The following is a 22531-nucleotide window of genomic DNA, read 5'->3' as shown; positions in this document are numbered from 1 at the left end:
TAAAACAGTCTATGTAGGTAAACTGGCATATCTGTGGTCGCGCTGCAACGGTGAAAATATTGTCGAAATGAAATTTTATGGTCCGTCAGTGCCATGTGGGTGAAGTGTTCCTCATCTGTACTGACGTCACAGTTTGCTGACACCTGTTAGATTTACTATTCATGTATTTCTCTTCAGTTCTCCTTACACCTCGAACTGCGCTGCGATATCGTGGTCCGACTAATACGTTTCATGAAAGCAATCCAATTCAGATTTCTCAACTTGATCACATGACGATCTTTAATTTCGACAAGGCAGGCTGATCTCTCACGCAGATATGTATCGTCGGTTCCACAGTTCGCCAGAGTCATCTGGATTGCACATTCGTAAGTTTGTGGCCGTCCAAGGGGTTCCAGATAAATGAGCATCTCAAAACTATTTGTGTTCCGACAATTGGAAATAAAACCTCTTTTTGAAGAATCTCCCGTCAGTCTGGCCTACAAAGGTGGCCGAATTAGTTGGGGATATTACAGAGCTGAACACAATTTCTTGTAAAGCTTTATCCAACGTCATAAAAAATTGCCATGCTCAGCGAACTACGAAGGTGCTGCTTCTTAAAGAAGACAGTGGATTCTCTTAATAGTGAGTTATCTCCATGGTGACTTCAGCGAAGCTGAAGACCTTCTAAGACAACGGCAAAGAATATTCAACGTTCTCCACATCCCTTTTGACACACACCTAACACAGTTATTTAGAACTTTCTGTAAGGATTATTATGTGTTTTTTATGCCACTCCTTACGTCATACCATGAGTTAAATGTCTTATTAGTTACAGGTAATTTGCATGCTTCTTTTATGATGTCACAGTATTCATAAGCTGCATATTACTTTCTTTAAGTGATTTCTGATTTTAATCGAAGCACAAAACGTTCGCTTTTCTGTAGTTTGCGTGACACTAGTTGACGGCAGTCAGAAATGCTCAAGGTCGCTCATTAAGTTGTGTAGCAAGCGCAACGCCGCTCACCACAGACTCGTGACGCTATCAGTCTTGCTTCAGAACATCTTGTCTTCCATTCTGAGGCGCAGTTGTATTTCTGCTGTCTGTAGATATGTTTCAGATAGCTGCTACAATGAACAGCATGGAAAATGAACATAATGTAGCCATGAAGGATCTCTAGCTTCGTTGCAGGTATTTTTCAGTTCAGAAATTTTTCCACTACGATGTATTACAATTTTTTTATCTTGCGTGGCGCTAGACAGATTTTCCTCTCATCAACACAAAGATGGCGCGTTAATGGCAGAAACACACAAAACATTACACGAAAAGATAAAATACAAGTTGGAGAGGTATATGACAGAACATCAGACGAAAATGTTTGGTGTAAAGAGCGTAATCTTGGTGGGAGATACGTAAACGCCCCTTACACTAGTTACTCTGGCAATGGAGGCTCCAGTCTTCATCGTGATGATTATAAAAGCTATTATGTTTACTAAATAAATAAAAAACAAAGATATCTATGACTGATCATAATCAGTCAATAAATCATAGCTTTCTGTCTACTATTCTGCTGTCTGAACATGAGAATGTTCCTTCTTTCCTCGGTATCTGTTGGACACATGGTATACCAACAACTGAACTCGGTTAGGGATATACAATGAACGGATGGAAACAATAAAAATAATAATATTTTTCCAAAAGAAATTAATGTATTAGCAACCTGACCTCTTCAAAAAGCAAGAAAATTCAAAAAGTCTAAAATAGTTGATAATTAATTAATTGTTAGTTAGCAAGTGACTGTGATAATGTGATGTACTGTCACCATATTATTGCCTATGCAAACTGCGCTACTGTTCTCATACGCTTGAAACCTTTAATGTATGCCTGAGTACTGTATGCTACCTCTTCACTGTTTGCAGCAAGCAAAACGTTTATATTATGGTTTACTGTTACTCTGTGTCAGAAAACATGTCTCTAAAGTGGCGCACCTCTAGCTTACCTTAACATCATCATAATAATTTAGTGCAAGGATTATGCTTCCGTAGGACCTATTCGTTACTAGCATTACTCCTGTCTTGGTCTAGTACCAACATGAAAATAACTTATATGAAAATTACAAGAACAAATATAGAAAACATTTCTCTAAAATGGTGCACCTGTAGCTTACCTTAACATCATCATAATAATTTAGTGCAAGGGTTATGCTTCTGTAAGACCTTTTCGTTAACCAGTATTACTCCTGTCTTGGTCTAGTACCGGCTTGAAAATAACTTATATAAAAATAACATGAACAAATATAGAATCGGAATTCTTATGTACATACAAGAACTTGAAAGATAAACAGTTTTTCTAGATTCTCTTAAAAATGTCGTTGCATGTGGATACATTAGGTATGGCCTTTAAGTTGTGGAGCTAAGAGTATGTAAACCAAAGTGGACAATTTAATTAATGTATGATGATTAATATGTATGTTATGTGTTACTCTGAATGAAACTAGCAATATGTGCTGTCTGTCAAAGTTTTGGTAGTGTATCAATGTAGAATAGAGTCACTGACGTAAGAATTGATATGACTTGTTGGAATTTATAGAACCATTGCCACATAAAATTTAAGGCTCAACGAAACAATAAAGCAAGATACTTGTTATGAAACTTCAGTTATAAGCTATGGTGCTTTATAGCTGTAACTTTATTTTCATTCAGTAAAAGTGAAACTGAACTATTGCAGATTAACATATTTAGAGAGGAAAACAATTCTGTGATTGCAATGTCATATGTTGTATAAATAGGTCGGTGTGATATTTTGCAGTTAAGCACTAATACTTCCACTGTCCACGTAAGTATCGTAATAACAACATTACTGTGAGAAAATTTAAGGCTGAAATAAAATAAAATGTATTGAATCTTCAATCGTTCTGTTGGTTAACTGATTTGATTTTCATGGTTCGCACGGCTCCTCCCGTCGGAGGTTCGAGTCCTCCCTCGGGCATATGTGTGTGTGTGTGTTGTCCTTAGTGTAAGTTAGATTAAGTAGTGTGTAAGCCTAGGGACCGATGACCTCAGCAGTTTGCTCTCATAGTCCTTAACACATTTTTTTTTTATTTTCACTATTCTTTGTAATTTGTAATTGCTCACACGGGAGTCTGTTATGAGATTCTGTTTACTGAGATACAATAAAATTTTTGACGCCAGAGAAGAATCGCTGGAATATTTTCTTGTGAATGATGTCGCTGTTGCTGACAATCTCTGATGTTATCATACTGCAGATGTTTGATGATTCTTAGGAACGGGAATAGCGCAGTAGCAGTAAGGAATAGCGCAGTAGGCAGTACAGTTGAATAGGAATGGACATCTCTAAAAAGGGCCATAACAGAAGTTCCGGGAAAATCAGGAATACAGAAATACAAGTCGCTGAGGAATGAAATAAATAGGAAGTGCAGGGAAGCTAAGACGAAATGGCTGCAGGAAAAATGTGCAGACATCGAAAAAGATATGATTGTCGGAAGGACAGACTCAGCATACAGGAAAGTCAAAACAACCTTTGGTGACATTAAAAGCAACGGTGGTAACATTAAGAGTGCAACGGGAATTCCACTGTTAAATGCAGAGGAGAGAGCAGATAGGTGGAAAGAATACATTGAAAGCCTCTATGAGGGTGAAGATTTGTCTGATGTGATAGAAGAAGAAACAGGAGTCGATTTAGAAGAGATAGGGAACCAGTATTAGAATCGGAATTTAAAAGAGCTTTGGAGGACTTCAAATAAGGCAGAAGGGATAGATAACATTCCATCAGAATTTCTAAAATCATTGGGGGAAGTTGCAACAAAACGACTATTCACGTTGGTGTGTAGAATATATGAGTCTGGCGACATACCATCTGACTTTCGTCAAAGCATCATCCACACAATTCCGAAGACGGCAAGAGCTGACAAGTGCGAGAATTATCGCACAATCAGCTTAACAGCTCATGCATCGAAGCTGCTTACAAGAATAATATACAGAAGAATGGAAAAGAAAATTGAGAATGCGCTAGGTGACGATCAGTTTGGCTTTAGGAAAAGTAAAGGGACGAGAGAGGCAATTCTGACGTTACGGCTAATAATGGAAGCAAGGCTAAAGAGAAATCAAGACACTTTCATAGGATTTGTCGACCTGGAAAAAGCGTTCGACAATATAAAATGGTGCAAGCTGTTCGAGATTCTGAAAAAAGTAGGGGTAAGCTGTAGGGAGAGACGGGTCATATACAATATGTACAACAACCAAGAGGGAATAATAAGAGTGGACGATCAAGAACGAAGTGCTCGTATTAAGAAGGGTGTAAGACAAGGCTGTAGCCTTTCGCCCCTACTCTTCAATCTGTACATCGAGGAAGCAATGATGGAAATAAAAGAAAGGTTCAGGAGTGGAATTAAAATACAAGGTGAAAGGATATCAATGATACGATTCGCTGATGACATTGCTATCCTGAGTGAAAGTGAAGAAGAATTAAATGATCTGCTGAACGGAATGAACAGTCTAATGAGTACACAGTACGGTTTGAGAGTAAATCGGAGAAAGACGAAGGTAATGAGAAGTAGTAGAAATGAGAACAGCGAGAAACTTAACATCAGGATTGATTGTCACGAAGTCAATGAAGTTAAGGAATTCTGCTACCTAGGCAGTAAAATAACCAATGATGGACGGAGCAAGGAGGACATCAAAAGCAGACTCGCTATGGCAAAAAAGGCATTTCTGGCCAAGAGAAGTCTACTAATATCAAATACCAGCCTTAATTTGAGGAAGAAATTTCTGAGGATGTACGTCTGGAGTACAGCATTGTATGGTAGTGAAACACGGACTGTGGGAAAACCGGAACGGAAGAGAATCGAAGCATTTGAGATATGGTGCTATAGACGAATGTTGAAAATTAGGTGGACTGGTAAGGTGAGGTATGAGGAGGTTCTACGCAGAATCGGAGAGGAAAAGAATATGTGGAAAACACTGTTATGGAGAAGGGACAGGATGATAGGACATCTGCTAAGACATGAGGGAATGACTTCCATGGTACTAGAGGGAGTTGTAGAGGGCAAAAAAAGGAACGGGACAAGATGGTCGGAATTAATTGAAAAAAAAAAACACATAACATTTCCCGCCGCCTCTCCAATGCACCGTCCTGTCGTAGTTATCTCATTGCTAGGACAAACTTTCAAATTCTGGTCTAACTGGTCTAAATGGAAGGGAATGTGATGCGCCAGGGTAATATGCAAACACTGTTTTATGTACGCTCAACAGTGCACAAAGGTCGATCAATACATTTAACTAGTGTATCATCACATTCACATATTGTATACTTTGACACTCACAATAACTAATTGCAGAACAGGCAGTCCATTCACAGTCCACATACACAAAATACAACTGATAGCTAAACAGTCAATTTCGTAAAAAAAAAGTCTGTTGTACTGACATAGTATGCAGTCTCTCGTCTACCAGAATGCAATGGATAAGTGTTTAATACACTGCCACAGGAAATTCACAGTGTACTCATGTTTTGATGATGTTACCGCTTGTGGTTCTTTTTTTCCTAGTGCCCTTGAGTCCTCATTGTCTTCTATACTGATTTCTTCATAAATCCTTTGTCTTGCAGACAGCGATTCTTGCTTTGTTCTTTCCTCCAATTTTTACATCTTGCGACTCTTCTTTTTCGCTGAATTTCTGAACCTCGATCTCTTCTCGAAAATGATGTGTTTTACTGCAGCGAAGACGTTGCAATTGTTTTCTGGAAACTTCTATGTCCCACCCTTTCTACATGCTTGTGCAATGTCCTCCATCTCAGTATAATACTTATCTTAAAATCTTACGACTTCTATTACAACGAAAACTGCTTTTCCTTCCACAAATTTCTACCAATGAATGACATTTTCGAGCCCGCCCGCCATTATGTGACCGAGTCCCAGTACAGACTAACTCCTTTCACTTGTTATTCTCACGTGAATAAAAATATGCACAAACAAAGTCTTCTTATCAGAGTGTGCGTAGTTTACACATCAATTACATGCAATTACATTTATGTGAAATATTGCATCAAATTCTTATGATTCATCATATTTCATTCACATTAAGACATCAAATAAATAAAAGGGATTGAGGGCGTACAAATATTTACAATCTTTATTACACACGCAGTCAAACAAAAAATTGCTTTACATTGCCTTACGATGAAAGAAGAAAAATACCTATTTAACTACGTAACTGCCGCTGTATTGATGAAACTAAAGAGGCTAGTTCACCTAAATAGTTCGACTGATCAGTGACATGCCATCAGAGTAGCTCTGTAGTGGTGGGTACGTCGTTAAGAAACTTCCTGGCAGATAAAAACTGTTCGCCAAACCAGGCGTCGAAATATGACCTATGCTTTTCGAGGGAAACGATTCTATCGACAATGTTATTTAGTTTCTTAGCTTCCTCTTCCCTTTTCTATTTTCCGAACTTCTAAGAAGTTTACTTGCATATCTGTCTTGAATTGCACTGTTAGGAAGTAGGATACCGTCCTATGTGGGTTAGCCTCACTGTAGTGTTCATTTCCAGAATAAAAATTCCACTACCAGTGAAATGGATGGGTTTAGTTGAGAGTTCAGGATCAGCACAAAATTTTGATATCTCAGGAGATCAAATGTGGAGTAATATTCTAAGGGAAATTCAACGCGTAGGTACAAAATATTCGTGTAATGTGCATCTCCAAAGCTCCAGTAGACAAATATTTAAGCAAGTAGGAATACTAATGACACAATGAATTTTATGAAATTTTTCGTTAAGAACCGGGAAAAAACAGGGAAGAGCAACAGAGTTCTTAAAAATGACCACCGCTATTCATGACAAATTTCAGCTGGCGGTGCATTCAAAATGAATAGCGTATGAGGACGTGGTTGAGAAAGAAAAACAGATGCCTAGAATCACGTATCTGCCTTATTTTCCGAGAAGGTAGGTAGATTCTTACGGAAATATGGCATTCAGAATAATCTGCTCCCGTCAACGGCGATAAAAAGTCTTCTCTGTAATTTTAAAGACGATCTTGGTTTCCACAAGCCGGTTGTGTACTGCATTCCAAGCGAGTGAGGCATGTCTTATGTGGACAGACTATAAGAACAGTGGAGGAAAGATTCAGCGACACATCCGATTGAATCAACGGAGCACATTTGCTGTCGCGAGCTGTGCCTAGAATATAATGTTCTTATATCTCTATATATAACTCATCATCGCCCAGCCAAACTGCTAAGAGTAGAAACTTGAAATTTGGCGAAGGTGTGGATCTTATACTGCTGGTGTCGTTTAAGAAGGGATTTTTCGAAATTCCAACCCTAGGGGATGAAGGTTTTTTTTTTTTAAAAAAAATGTCGCTAACAAGGCAATTTTGAAGCCAGACCTACGAAAATTCGTATTTGGTTTCTCGGTCAGACATAAAGAAATACGTGTTTCAGTATTTTTGGAAATTTAACCCTGTGGGGAGTGAAATAGTGGTTGAAAGCTTTTTTTTGAAAATATATCATTGTTAAAGAACTACTAAAGTATTTTTAAAGCTACATCTTGAAACATTGGTATTTGACGTCTCGGTTACAAATAACAAAATAAGCGTTTCAATGTTTCTGGATATTCAACCCCTAAGTGAGTGGAAATGGAATGATAATGTTTTAGAAAATATTTCGTCGCATTAAAAAAATTTTAAAGCTAAATCTATAAAAGTTAGTATTTCACTTTTCGAATGGAGATAAAGAAATATTTGTTAAGGGATGAAAGTTGTTGTGGAAATATCTCCTTAAGAACACAAAAGGCGAATTAACAAAAACTTTGGACTCCACCTACCAGAATGGCTTTTTGGTCACAAGTATACTGCGCAAAGACCGTGCATATATGGGCTTCATTAGCGTGAAAAGCTGTATCCTCCCCGCAGAAAATGTGTTAAATATAATGGAAATGAAGCCAAGTGTAACCTCCCCTCAAAAAATTATTTAAATGGAAATGGAAATGAATTCCTAAACACCAAAATAATAAAAAAGTTTAGTAACCTGATAAATTTTATGAGGACAGCAGCGCTGAGCTTCGGCCCTGTATTCTGAATAAAAAAAGCAAAAATTCTTACCTCAATAAAACTGCAATTATATCTGCTCTTAATTAGTCATTTTTCGACACAGCTTCGTGCAATGCTGGCGTATATATATATATATTTTTTTTGGTTCTTGGAAGCAATGATAATGCATTGGAAATTCTTTAAATTGAAATGAATGCTTTTCTTTAAAAGAGTTGCTTTATATTATAAAAATTATTATTGGGGCATTTTTTTTGAACAAATTAAATTACAATTAACATACATTATTAAATATGCGCAAGGCTGCTTCTTTACCTTCTACAACAATACTCATCCTCCAGAATCCTGACCAGAGTCGCGAACAGAGCACACAGCCGACGCATGCCGACTCCCGCCGACTCACGCAGACTACACAAGGCTACTGTCGACTCGCTACTACAGACCCGCGCAGACTAGCGACAAGCAACAACTAACTACCTACTACTCTCTGGTCAGAGACTCTGTCATGCCTCGCCCATCGCCGGCAAAGCATACGTCTTACAAAGCTTACAAGGTGTTGCAGTTTATGATCAACATAAGAAACTGAATGAAATAAAAACAAAAAAGACGTCTGTAGGCCATACAGTCTACGCGAGCGAAGCAGCGGGCGCTAAGCAAGACAAGAAATGAAACACGAGTCCGCCCAGCATCGTGGCGCAAATGACAAGATTTGTGACACCCTGAGTTCGGAGTCCGTCGAAACAGAGACGTCGGAAAACGAAATAAACTGTGACAGAGGTTTGAATTTACACAAATCTTGGAGCCTGATACTCAATTAATAAAGTATTCGCCGACCGTTTCACCCACTGAAAAACCTAATATAATTCAGTTAAAACGTAGAACTGTGACATCTCTTTGAAATTTTTTGTTTTATGTTATTTACTATCGCATTCAGTGGATTCACGCGTGCCAAAGCTACTTAATCATGGTACGAGTCACTGCACAGTTTACTGAATGCTGATTTGTAAACAAAAGATGTAAACAGTTAATAAAACACAACAAATTTGTGAGAGTATATGAATAAGTAACATCAGAGGAAATTTCCCAACTATTGCGATGAACTCACCTGCAGAACAGTGAAGTATCACGAGGAAACCTTTCAACTTACATTACTTGCCATTAAAATTGCTACACCATGTGATTACATTTTCACGCAATTTGGGTGCATAGATACTGAGAAATCAGTACCCAGAACGACCACCTCTGGCCGTAATGACGGCCTTGATACGCCTGGGCATTGAGTCAAACAGAGCTTGGATGGCGTGTACATGTACAGCTGCCCATGCAGCTTCAACACGATACCACAGTTCATCAAGTGTTGAATGGCGTATTGTGGCGAGCCAGTTGCTCGGCAACCATTGACCAGACGTTTTCATTTGGTGAGAGATCTGGAGAACGTGCTGGCCAGGGTAGCAGTCAAACATTTTCTGTATCCATAAAGGCCCGTGCAGGACCTGCAACATGCGGCCGTGCGTTATCCTGCTGAAATGTAGGGTTTCGCAAGGATCGAATGAAGGGTAGAGCCACGGGTCGTAACACATCTGAAATGTAACGTCCACTGTTCAAAGTGCCGTTAATGCGAACAAGAGATGACCGAGACGTGTAACCAATGGCGCCCCATACCATCACGCTGAGTGATAAGCCAGTATGGCTTTGACGAATACACGCTTCCAATGTGCGTTCACCGCTATGCCGCCAAATACGAATGCGACCATCATGATACTATAAACAGAACCTGGATTCATCCGAAAAAATGACGTTTTGCCATTCGTGCACCCAGGTTCGTCTTTAAGTACACCATCGTAGGCGATCCTGTCTGTGATGCAGCATCAAGGGTAACCGCAGCCATGGTCTCCGAACTGATAGTCCATGCTGCTGCGAACGTCGTCGAACTGTTCGTGCAGATGGTTGTTGTCTTGCAAACGTCCCCATCTGTTGACTCAGGATTCGAGACGTGGGTGCACGATCCATTACAGCCATGCGGATAAGATGCCTGTCATCTCGACTGCTAGTAATAGGAGGCCGTTGGGATCCAGCAGGGCGTTCCGTATTACCCTCCTGAACCCACCGATTCCATATTCTGCTGACAGTCATTGGATCTCGAGCAAAGCGAGCAGCCCTATCGCGATACGACAAACCGCAATCGCGATACGCTACAATCCGACCTTTATCAAAGTCGGAAACGTGATGGTAAGCTTTTCTCCTCCTTACACGAGGCATCACAACAACGTTTCACCAGGCAACGCCTGTCAACTGCTGTTTGTGTATGAGAAATCGGTTGGATACTTTCCTCGTGTTAGCTCGTTGTAGGTGTCGCCACCGGCGGCAACCTTGTGTGAATGCTCTGCAAAGGTAATCATTTGCACATCACAGCATCTTCTTCCTGTCGGTTAAATTTCGCGTCTGTAGCACGTCATCTTGGTAGTGTAGCAATTTTAATGGCCAGCAGTGTAGATTTGAAATCTTGGGATTTATCACTCCATTTTTTTGTAAGCTCTGCTGGAAACCTCTTGAAAAGTCACCCGCTAAACACTGCACACGTTTCTGTACAAAGTCTATGAAAATATTATCCAAGAAAGAATCATTTTTTCGTCTAGTGGCCACTCAATGAGTCTTGCACTTTCCTCTGAGAGATTTTGGTCTTTCGTAAAATCAGTAAGTGGTTCGAAATCCTCTATTCATTCACTCAGTGATGATACTGGCACCGAGAAGGAAGGTAACAGAGAGAAGGCCGAAGTACTGAATTTGGTGTTCCGAAATTGTTTTACCGCAGGAGGTCCCTAATATAACCGATTGCGGAATTGAAAAGCAGCTACATCGCTTAGCAGTGGAAAGGCATCAGGATCAGACATCTATAAGAATCTCCAAAGACTATGTGACAGAACTCGCTCCTCTTCTAGCACCAGTATAAATCACTGGAGCAATGAAGGGTACCACAGTTGAGTCGGCGAAAGTTGACTCGTGACAGTTTAGTGGACTGCGGGAAGCAACTTTGCGGAGCTAGCTCACAAATATCGAAACGCGATTTTGTAAACGTCTCTACGGCAACCCCCCAGTGTTGTCACAGCTCTGTGGACGGCCACCGTTCTCACCTACAGCCGTTAGCGCTTCACAGCTGAAAGCTGGCAACAGCGCCACGAGCTGTGAGGGATCTACCTACGCCATCTCGACTATGGGGTCTGAAAAAAGCGCAGGTCATTCTCGTTTTCATGGAGGTTCGTAGGTCTGTTACACATAATTATAGGCCTACACTGTTGACGTCAGTCTTTTATACAGTTATGGAACATGTTTTATGCTCAAGCGTTATGATATTTTCGGAGAACGTACATAGATCCTGCAAACAGAAATCTTACGAAATACAGTTTGCTCTGCTCCTCCTTAAGATCCATAGCTCGGTAGGCAACAACGCTCAGGTAGAGACCGTGTTCCTTGACTCCGGGAGGGAATTTGACATGGTCCCGCACTGCCGCTTAGTGATAAAAATACGAACTTGCCGAATACCGGACCAGATTTGCGACTGGATTCAAAACTTCCTTCAAGACGGAAATCAACACGTCGCTCTAAACGAAACAAAATCGACAGATGTAAAGGTAATTCTCGGAGTACCCCGAAGAAGTGTGATAGGATCGTTACTGTTTACAATGTACGTAAATGATTTAGTACAAAGCGTTGCAAGCTCTTTGAGAATGTACGCAGATGATACGGTTGTCACTTAACAAAGTAGCTACACCAGTAGACAGTATCGATCTGCAGAATGATCAGCAAAGAACTGACGAATGATGCAGACTCTGGCAATTGTCCATGACGTAAATAACTGTAACATATTGCGCATACACAGGAAAATCCACTATTGTACAAGTACATTATAAATGACAGATTGCTGGAAATATTATCTGCACTAAAATATCCAGGGATAACTATCCAGAGGGATTTTAAGTGGAATGATCACATAAAACAAATAGTAGGAAAAGCAGATACCAGACTGAGATTCGCAGGAAGAATCTTAGCGAAATGGTGACTCACCCACGACGGAAGTGGCTTACTGGTGCTTTTTCGACCGATGGTTGAGTATTGTTCATCAATCTGGGATACTTACCAGGTAGGACAAACAGGAGAGAAAGAAAGAGAGGGAGAGAGAGAGGATTCAACGAAGTGCGGAGCATGTCGTCAGGGTTCGTTTGGTCGGCACGAGAGCGTTGGAGAGATGGCCGACAAACTCTAGTGGCATACATTACAAAAGATGCGTTGTGTATCACGGAGAGTTTTTTTATTGAAATTTTGAGTGAGCACTTTCTGCGAAGAGTCGGACCATGTTACTTCCCTCCACATACATCTCATGAAACGACCACAACGAGGAAGTCCAAGAATTTAGAGCTAATACAGAGGCTTATCGGCATTCATTCTTCCCACGCGCGATTCGCGAGTAGAACTGGGAAACGGGGGTCAGTTAGAGGTACCAGAAGTGCCCTCCGCCACGCACCGTTACGTAGCTTTTGGAGTATTATGTAGATGTAGAGCAGATTCTGAGACAACAGAATAACACCGGCCTATAAGAAGATCCCAAAGTGACCACCTTTATGTAAACTGGGACTATGGTCTACATCTACATCTACATACATACTCCGCAATCCACCATACGGTGCGTGGCGGAGGGTACCTCGTACCACAACTAGCATCTTCTCTCCCTGTTCCACTCCCAAACAGAACGAGGGAAAAATGACTGCCTATATGCCTCTGTACGAGCCCTAATCTCTCTTATCTTATCTTTGTGGTCTTTCCGCGAAATATAAGTTGGCGGCAGTAAAATTGTACTGCAGTCAGCCTCAAATGCTGGTTCTCTAAATTTCCTCAGTAGCGATTCACGAAAAGAACGCCTCCTTTCCTCCAGAGACTTCCACCCGAGTTCCTGAAGCATTTCCGTAACACTCGCGTGATGATCAAACCTACCAGTAACAAATCTAGCAGCCCGCCTCTGAATTGCTTATATATCCTCCCTCAATCCGACCTGATAGGCATCCCAAATGTTGTGGCGTAACAAGCTAGCTACGCCACACTGAGAAGTAGCCGGAAGGGCACGCGTCATCTCAAGCCGTCTTGCGTTAAGTCTGGAACAGGATACGTTATGAATGCTATAAAGAAAAGAACGGAGCTTCTCGTATACTTAACTTTTATTCACTTCTGCGGTACATTGCTCTTGATAATACAAGTGAGACTCTCTCAGATATGGTTAATGGCGCCTTGCTAGGTCGTAGCCATGGACTTAGCTGAAGGCTATTCTAACTGTTCAAAAAATGGCTCTGAGCACTATGGGACTCAACTGCTGAGGTCATAAGTCCCCTAGAACTTAGAACTACTTAAACCTAACTAACCTAAGGACAGCACACACATCCATGCCCGAGGCAGGATTCGAACCTGCGACCGTAGCGGTCGCGCGGTTCTAGACTGTAGCGCCAGAACCGCTCGGCCACCAGCGGCCGGCTATTCTAACTGTCTCTCGGCAATTGAGAGAAAGGCTTCGTACGTGTAGTCGCTAGCAATGCCGTCCATACAACTGGGGCGAGTGCTCGTACGTCTCTCTAGACCTGCCGTGTGGTGGCGCTCGGTCTGCGATCACACAGTGGCGACACGCGGGACCGACATGTACTAATGGACCGCGGCCGATTTAAAGCTACCACCTAGCAAGTGTGGTGTCTAGCGGTGACACCACATTCCTCCCCAGCAAATCGGCGAACGGTCGTGTGATAAGGCTTCCGCCCGCCGTGGGGAGGACCCCATGTTGACGTATGCGATGAGGTGGGGAGCCTAACAACAGGCGAGGCTGTGCCACCTGCACCCGGCCATTCGGTCTGAGGGGAGCTAGGAAACGCCTGAAAACCTAGTCCAGGGTGCACGTCAACATGCGGTGTATGCGCCCGTAATGAGACAGGAGGGGCCGAAGGGTCGACCTCCATTGCGTCGGGGTATCCGACGCGCGATGACGCCATGTGGTCCGGAGCGGGCAAGTGTTCCATGGAGGACAGCTGGTCACGGGAAGCGAGCGGCGGCGCGTGACCCAGGGAGGCGCTGGGCGGCTGCAGCGAAGCGTCCACTGCGGGCGGCGCCGGCGGCGGCTGCGGCGGCGGGGCGACGCCATGTGGCAAAATGGAAGGCATCGTCGGTAACACCTGGGGATGAGGCGAGCCAGTAGATGGGTCCCCAGGGCGCTGACCGGACGGCACCGTCGCTGAAAGCAGACGGGGAGCGGCAGAACCCGCGCGACGACAGAGGCGCAGCTGATTGAGATGCCGACGCACCTCACCAGCGGCCCCCAAAACCAAATACATCGCGCGGCCGAGGCAGCGAAGAATGCGCCCTGTGTGCCAACGCCGTGAACCTCGATAGTGGCGATAGAATACAACGTCGCCTGGAGCAAAAGTAGGAGTCTGCCGCTGCACAGGAACCTGAGGCGGCGGATGCAGTAAAGACATCAAGGTTCGATGAGGACGACAGTGGAGCAACTCAGCCGGCGAGCAACCATCGCGGGGCTGAGAGCGAGACAAGGACAAAAAGAGCAATAACGCGTCCTCCCGAGAATGCGACTCTTTCAACTTCAACATCTGTGACTTGAAAGTCCGGACCAACCGTTCAGCGGCACCGTTTGACTGAGGCGAAAACGGCGCGGACGTCAGATGTTGAATACCATTGGCCTTGCAGAATGACTGAAATTCGGCGGACATGAATTGTGGGCCATTGTCGGAAACAATAGTCTGCGGAAGACCTTCAATGCAAAAAATAGCAGATAACGCTTGGATGGTGGCAGATGACGTCGTGGAAGACATCCGGACAACAAAAGGAAAATTACTGAAAGAATCGACCACAACCAACCATCGAGCATTCCAGAATGGGCCAGCAAAATCTATGTGCAAGTGTTGCCAAGGGGAAGTGGCTTTCGGCCATGCAAAGAATTTCCACGGTGGGGCAGACTGTTGTTCGGCACACGCCATGCAAGAAGAGCACATATTCGTAATCGCAGCATCGATTCCGAACCAAGTACAGTGCTGACGAGCAAATTGTTTCGCACGCACTATACCCCAATGTCCTTGCTGGAGAAGCTTTAAGACAGAGGACTGTAACGAACGTGGGACCACGACTCTGGACTGATCATTATCAGAACGCAACAACAAAACACCACGTCGTACAAAAAGTCTCTCCTTGTGAGCAAAAAATCGGCGAACCAACAGATCCTCGATCCGTGACTTCGACAAGGGCCATTGCGTAGCAACAAAACGCAAAACAGTAGCAAGGACAGGGTCAGCAGCTGTGGCTGTAGCTACACGAAGAAAATCAATCGGAAACGATTCGACCACGTCATCGGTTTCCGAGTCAAAGAACATGCAAGCAAGTTCGGAAGAATCGAATGCTTTATCCGCAGCAACAGGCAAACGGGACAACGCATCGGCGTTTCCGTGCTTAGCAGTGGACCGATACAAGATATCGTAGCGGTACTGCGAGAGAAAAATAGACCAGCGAATGAATTTCTGCGCTGTACGTGGAGGTACAGGCTTGTGCGGATGAAAAAGTGATGTCAAAGGTTTGTGGTCGGTGATGATGGTAAAGTGACGACCATACAAGAAATCATGGAACTTAGTAACACCAAACACGAGAGCTAAAGCTTCTTTCTCGATCTGTGAATAATTCCTTTGCGCAGACGAAAGCAATTTGGACGCAAAGGCAATAGGGCGATCATGCGATCCATCTTTGTGCGCAAGCACAGCACCGATCCCGAAATCCGATGCATCTACCATCAACAAAAGGGGTTTCTGGGGATCGAATGGCGTAAGGCAAGTATTTGAAAGCAACGCCGATTTCAACTGGCGAAAGGCGCGTTCGCATTCCGTCGTCCAGACAAACGGAACACCTTTACGGCGTAAGCGATGAAGCGGAGCTGAAATGGAAGAGGCATTGCGCAGAAAGCGATGATAATAAGTTATTTTACCCAGTACACTCTGTAGCTGCTTCACATTCTGTGGCGAAGGCAAGTCCTGTATGGCACGGAGGTGCTCTGGACTCGGATGTATGCCTTGGGCATTGATTACATTTCCCAAATATGGTAAGTCACGAGCAAAAAACACACATTTGTCCTTCCTCAAGCGAAGACCATTATGCCGCAATACCTGAAATAATGTTCGTAGGTTGGCTAAATGGTCGGCTTCTGTCTTTCCGGAGATCACAATATCGTCCAGATAGTTTGCAGCAGTATGGACCGACGCACAAACAGTTTGTAAATATTGCTGAAACAATGCAGGGGCAGATGCACACCCGAATGGCAGTCTGTTGAATCGGTACAAACCAAGATGCATGTTAACCACCAACACTCGCTGGGATTCTTCGTCCACCGGTATTTGCAAGTACGCATCTGCTAGGTCCAACTTTGAAAAATACGTTCCCGGGCACAGTTTGTCAAAAAGATCTTCCGGGCGGGGCAAAGGAAAAGTAGCAGTCACAAGTTGTGGATTCACAGTTGCCTTGAAGTCCACGCAAAGTCTCAATTTTCTGGAAGGTTTTTGCAAAATGACTAAGGGTGAGGCCCAGAGAGAAGCCTGCACACGTTCAATGACACCTTGTGATTCTAAATCGTTTAATGTTCTGGCGACCTCATCACACAATGCATGTGGAACATTGCGCGCTCTGAAAAATTTCGGTTGCGCGTCCACTTTGAGTTCCAAATGTGCTGCATAGTTCTTAGCGCAACCAAGGCCCGGTGCAAAAAGTCTGCAAATTCTTCACATAGACTAGAAACACTGGCTGAAGGCACAGTCTGATTCACTGATAGGACCTGATTGACTATAGACAAGTTAAACAACTGAAATAAATCTAAACCAAACAAGTTCACTGCAGTAGAAGAACGAAGAACGTAAAATGACACAAGTTTTGTTTGTCCCTTGTATGTTGCAAGAAGGCTGCACTGTCCTAACACAGGGAGAAGCTGTCCTGAATAACTCGTGAGCTGAACATTTGCGGCACGCAACGGAGGTGCGCCCAGTTGTTTGTATGTGGCGTGATTGAGCAATGAAACTGCAGCTCCGGTATCGAGCTGGAACGGTATCACTTGTCCGGCAAAGTCCAAATCTACAAAAAGTTTATTGTCCTGCTGACGACAAGAGCGACTGTTTTGTGCAACTTGAACAGACACTGGAACAGAATCACGCGCGACGTGACGGGACTTCCGTCGACGTCGACGCACACTTTTTGTGGGACGAACACAGTCACTGTTAGCGAGAGGATCACTGGACGGGGTGGAATTAACTACATGAATGTCCATGGGCGAAGGTTCACGAGCCCGATTGTCCTTGGTTCGATTCCGGCGCGAAGCAAAGGGCCTGGAATGGTTGTGAGTGTCTGATCTGAGCTTTTTCTGGCAAACACTTTGAACATGCCCTTTCTTATTACAGAAAAAGCAAATAGCTTGGCGTGACGGGCAATTCTCACGCGAATGTCTAGTTGCACACCGCGGGCATGATTTCACCGCATTTGCTTGCTTGCGCGGGACACGTGGCTGCGCGGACGTGCGCGAGGGCAGGTTAGCGTTCCATGCAGCGGGCCCGGCGGGCCGGTTAATGTGACACACGGCTGGCGAAGTTGCAAATGATTCCTGAGCAAAGTCAAGTGTGTCTTGCCTATCTAAAATGTCTATCACTTGTTGAAGGGAGGGATTGACGAGTTTCAAAATCTGTTCCCGTATGCGAACATCAGAAACGTTCTGTGCAATTGCATCACGCACCATAGTATCTGAATAAGGGAGTCCACAGTCACATTCAAATGCACAATCCCTAGTAAGTCCTTGTAAAGTTGCAACCCACTCCCGATTAGTCTGACCGGCCGTACGTTTTGTACGAAAGAACGCATACCTTTTTGCAATGACAATGACTGTTTCTTTGAAATAGGCATCTAAAGCAGACAAAATTTTTTCGTAGGACAGAGTTGCTACGTCGCGTCGGGGAAACAATTTCACTATCACACGGTAGGTGGACACACCTACACACGAAAGCAAAAACGGCTGCCGCTCATTACCTTGAATTCTGTAGGCGGCGAGATGAAATCCAAATTGTCGGGACCATTCTGTCCAGCTTTCGTCGTCTGGACGAAAAGCACGGAATGGCGGTGCAATTGCGTGTTGTGGCTGCGGTAGCGATGAAGCGGCGGCGGCCGCATCGGTTTGCAGCGCACGTTGACCCTGGACGAGCTGTCCAAGGGCATCCAATAACGCCTGCGTCTGCTGATTCTACAAGCGATAAAATTCGGACACTACATCTGGAGAATGTGGCGAAGCCATGACACAAGCAAATTAGTGCAAAGTAGAAAGAACACGTTGACACTCGTCGCCAAACTGTTGTGGCGTAACAAGCTAGCTACGCCACACTGAGAAGTAGCCGGAAGGGCACGCGTCAACTCAAGCTGTCTTGCGTTAAGTCTGGAACAGGATACGTTATGAATGCTATAAAGAAAAGAACGGAGCTTCTCGTATACTTAACTTTTATTCACTTCTGCGGTACATCGCTCTTGATAAAACAAGTGAGACTCTCTCAGATATGGTTAATGGCGCCTTGCTAGGTCGTAGCCATGGACTTAGCTGAAGGCTATTCTAACTGTCTCTCGGCAATTGAGAGAAAGGCTTCGTACGTATAGTCGCTAGCAATGTCGTCCGTACAACTGGGGCGAGTGCTCGTACGTCTCTCTAGACCTGCCGTGTGGTGGCGCTCGGTCTGCGATCACACAGTGGCGACACGCGGGTCCGACATGTACTAATGGACCGCGGCCGATTTAAAGCTACCACCTAGCAAGTGTGGTGTGTAGCGGTGACACCACACCAAACGCTCGAGCAGTACTCAAGAATAGGTTGTATTAGTGTTTTATAAGCGGTCTCCTTTACAGATTTACCACATCTTCCCAAAATTCTACCAATTAACCGAAGACGACTATCCGCCTTCCCCACAACTGCCATTACGTGCTTGTCCCACTTATTATCGCTCTGCAGTGTTACACCCATATATTTAATCGACGTGACTGTGTCCAGCGCTACACCACTAATGGAGTATTCAAACATTACGGGATTCTTTTTCCTATTCATCTGCATTAATTTACATTTTTCTATATTTTGAGTTAGCTGCCATTCTTTACACCAATCACAAATCCTGTCCAAGTCATCTTGTATCCTCCTACAGTCACTCAACGACGATACCTTCCCGTACACCACAGCATCATCAGCAAACAGCCGCACATTGCTATCCACCCTATCCAAAAGATAATTTATGTAGATAGAAAACAACAGCAGACCTACCACACTTCCCTGGGGCACTCCAGATGATACCCTCACCTCCGATGAACACTCACCATCGAGGAGAACGTACTGGGTTCTATTACTTAAGAAGTCTTCGAGCCACTCCCATATTTGGGAACCAGTCCCATATGCTCGTATCTTAGTTAGGAGTCTGCAGTGGGGCACGGGTGGGGTGACGGTGTCTCAGTTGACATTCCTGTTCCTCTACGCTGATTATAGCTAATGGAAACAGGCCTGAAAGTAATTCAGCTTAGCGCTAATTTAACAGCATAATTACTTGTTGCTTTTACGAAGGTGAAGTGCATGCTGAAGTAGACACACGTAAACCGTTTCAGACCTCAATTTTTTTCTGGAGGGCGGAAAATTTTTGTTTATATGATAATGCTCTTAGGTGATTTTTTAATGATTTTAGATGCAAGAGTTATACAAAAATATGTACCCGTTTTCAAAACACTTTGTACACTTTGCTTTAGACTTGGCCACTGTTTCTGTGTTTCGATACTGTGTATCGATACCTGGAACTGTTTCAGTGTTTCGGAACGGCTATGGTTCACTGTTTCGAAACAATGGTGTTTCATTCCGCCCCTGTCTCGGATCTCGAGCCAGACACAGAAACTGTATCGTTGTTTCAAAATAAGACTGTTTCAGTCCACCTGTGCCTGGAACGGACTAATTGTATCGAAACAGTGATGTTTCATTCCGCTCTGTGTCGGACGAGATTCGGGCTCGGCACAGGTACTGAAACACAACATACCACTTCATGAAACACTTTCAAGAGTGTCGAAATCTTTTGACAAGCAATAGCATGAAGCTTAAGATATCCGAAAATAAAGCTTAGTTTCTAGCTGACTGTCCTATTCCGAAATGGCGTAACATCTGCTTTATAAACACTAACCAAACAATAAAACAACGCATACTATTCACATTCAAAATAATAAATATGTGAAAATCATACAGTTAAATTACACTTTTTTTATAACATACTGTTCATATACAGAAATCATATTAAGAAACGCAAGTAAGACTACAACATTTTAAATAAAAAAAGGCGTAGAGTGACAGTTATTAGACACAAAAATTTGATGTAGGTATAATTGCAAGCAATCTGTTTGACATATCACTGATAGTGTAATGGTGAACGGAAAGCGTCTAAATTTATAGTAACGGTTCGAAACACCTTGAAACACAAAAAATTTTTTCTGTTATATTTTGTTATTTATTCGAATTATTTGGTGTTATTTGTGAGTCTATAGTCACTGTGTCTATTATCCACAATGATGCCCTTTGTGTGCATGGAAATTAGTAGGATGGGTATATTAGCCATACTAATGGAATGAGGGAATCCCAGTAGCATATCCGTTGTTTCTGCAGTTTGCTCCCACCCCCAGTTCCGTTCGAGGTGGTTCTTCTGTCTTCAGATATGGCTGTCCTCAGCCAATTGAAAAGCATGAAAGTCACACGACACGAAAGCAGCGCATTTCCTGAAGGAAATACGAAACTGCCAAGACGCCTAAGTGATAGTTTCATACTTTCTACGATATGATTAGCGCTCTCGCACCTCATTTATGTTTATGTGGACATACTTATACAGTAGACATTCAAGATGATAAAATGTGTAGATTTATTAGATTACAAAACACAAACTGTTTCACTGTTTCGAAACAGTGTATCGAAACATTACATCGTACTGTTTCATTAGTTTCGAAACAGTTACGTGTTTCAGTTTGCCCATCTCTACTTTGCTTCCTTTTGTGGACTAAAATAACTAATTACGAAATATACTCTGTTGTAATAAATAGTTAAAGGTCATCCACTGTTTACCAAGCAAAAAAACGATAACGATATTCAATGGTACAGTGGAAAATAGCGAACCAACCACATCCGTATATTCTTGTGGTCACTAGTTGCCGCGCACTGGTACACTGACTTGCTGATATTTTCATAGTGATGCCCAATAGTTGGCAGCACTTGCGCATGACGACAAAGGTTGAACATTCCCAAATGTGTACGTCAGGCTTCCACTGGGAAAAATACTTCTATTGCAGCTAAGACACAGTAAAAGTTAATGTACATAGATGTAGCCAGAAGGTTTGAAAGGGTTATCTTATTAACATATTAGCAACTGTCCCGGCATCCCACGGGCAGCACTGAGTATCCACGCCTGGACGATTTGTCTGGCGTAGCGGTAATAAACTGTACACACAAACCTTCCTGTGCATCAATCTATCTCGTAGTGAAAGGCGTGTCAAAATCCCTACAGTACTTCAAGAGATTAGCCGCCATATACAGGCAGAAAAACGCGGCGAGGGACATCATAATCTCGTGATTTGAACTGATAACTGCTACTAACAAAATTTTAGATTAAGCAAACATATTGCCAGTTCCTTACACCTGCAAACAGATACATTGTTTGAATGTCGTTATGTTATAATGACTATAGTTTTTTGAATGAATGCATGTCTAATGAAACTTACAAGGGGAGGCCGCCGATTGTGAAATTCAGATTCGATTCATACTGTGCGTAGTAAAAGCTCATGGCCAGAGGTGTAATGTGGCAAAGCACGAAGATGCACTTCTCAGCCGTTGTCGAGAAAATGACAGTTAAAAGAAACCGTTGCGGTGAAATACTCTCTACCATTAATAATTTTCTGCAGCGTCGTGGCGCAGCGGTAAGCGCACGGGTTCGTAATCCGAAGGTCACTGGATCGAATCTCGTGCTATGCAACTTTTTTTTTTTTTTTTGTAATTCAAATGTACACACACACACACACACACACACACACACACACACACACATATATATATATATATATATATATATATATATATATATATATATATATATATATATATATATAGTCCACCACCAATTGTCTTCTCCGATTTTTGGCGATATCATACGATACGCGTGGTATGCATCAAACCTGACGAACGATAGAACAATTTTTCAGAATGTGAATCAGGTGTGTTTCCCAACAGATAATTTAAAAAACAATTGTTCTTGTAAAAACGCATGGTTTATCAGATGTGCTCGATGTCGTGCTGTTTTCTGCTTTCCATGTTTCTATGATAACTATCACTCTGGTTCGTGCGATACTCCAGCTACTTCTGGTCACTAATTGTTAATTATGTGCGAT

Source organism: Schistocerca nitens, chromosome 4 (genome assembly GCF_023898315.1).
Source record: "Schistocerca nitens isolate TAMUIC-IGC-003100 chromosome 4, iqSchNite1.1, whole genome shotgun sequence".
NCBI lineage: Eukaryota > Metazoa > Arthropoda > Insecta > Orthoptera > Acrididae > Schistocerca > Schistocerca nitens.
Note: the sequence above shows the minus strand (reverse complement) of the source record.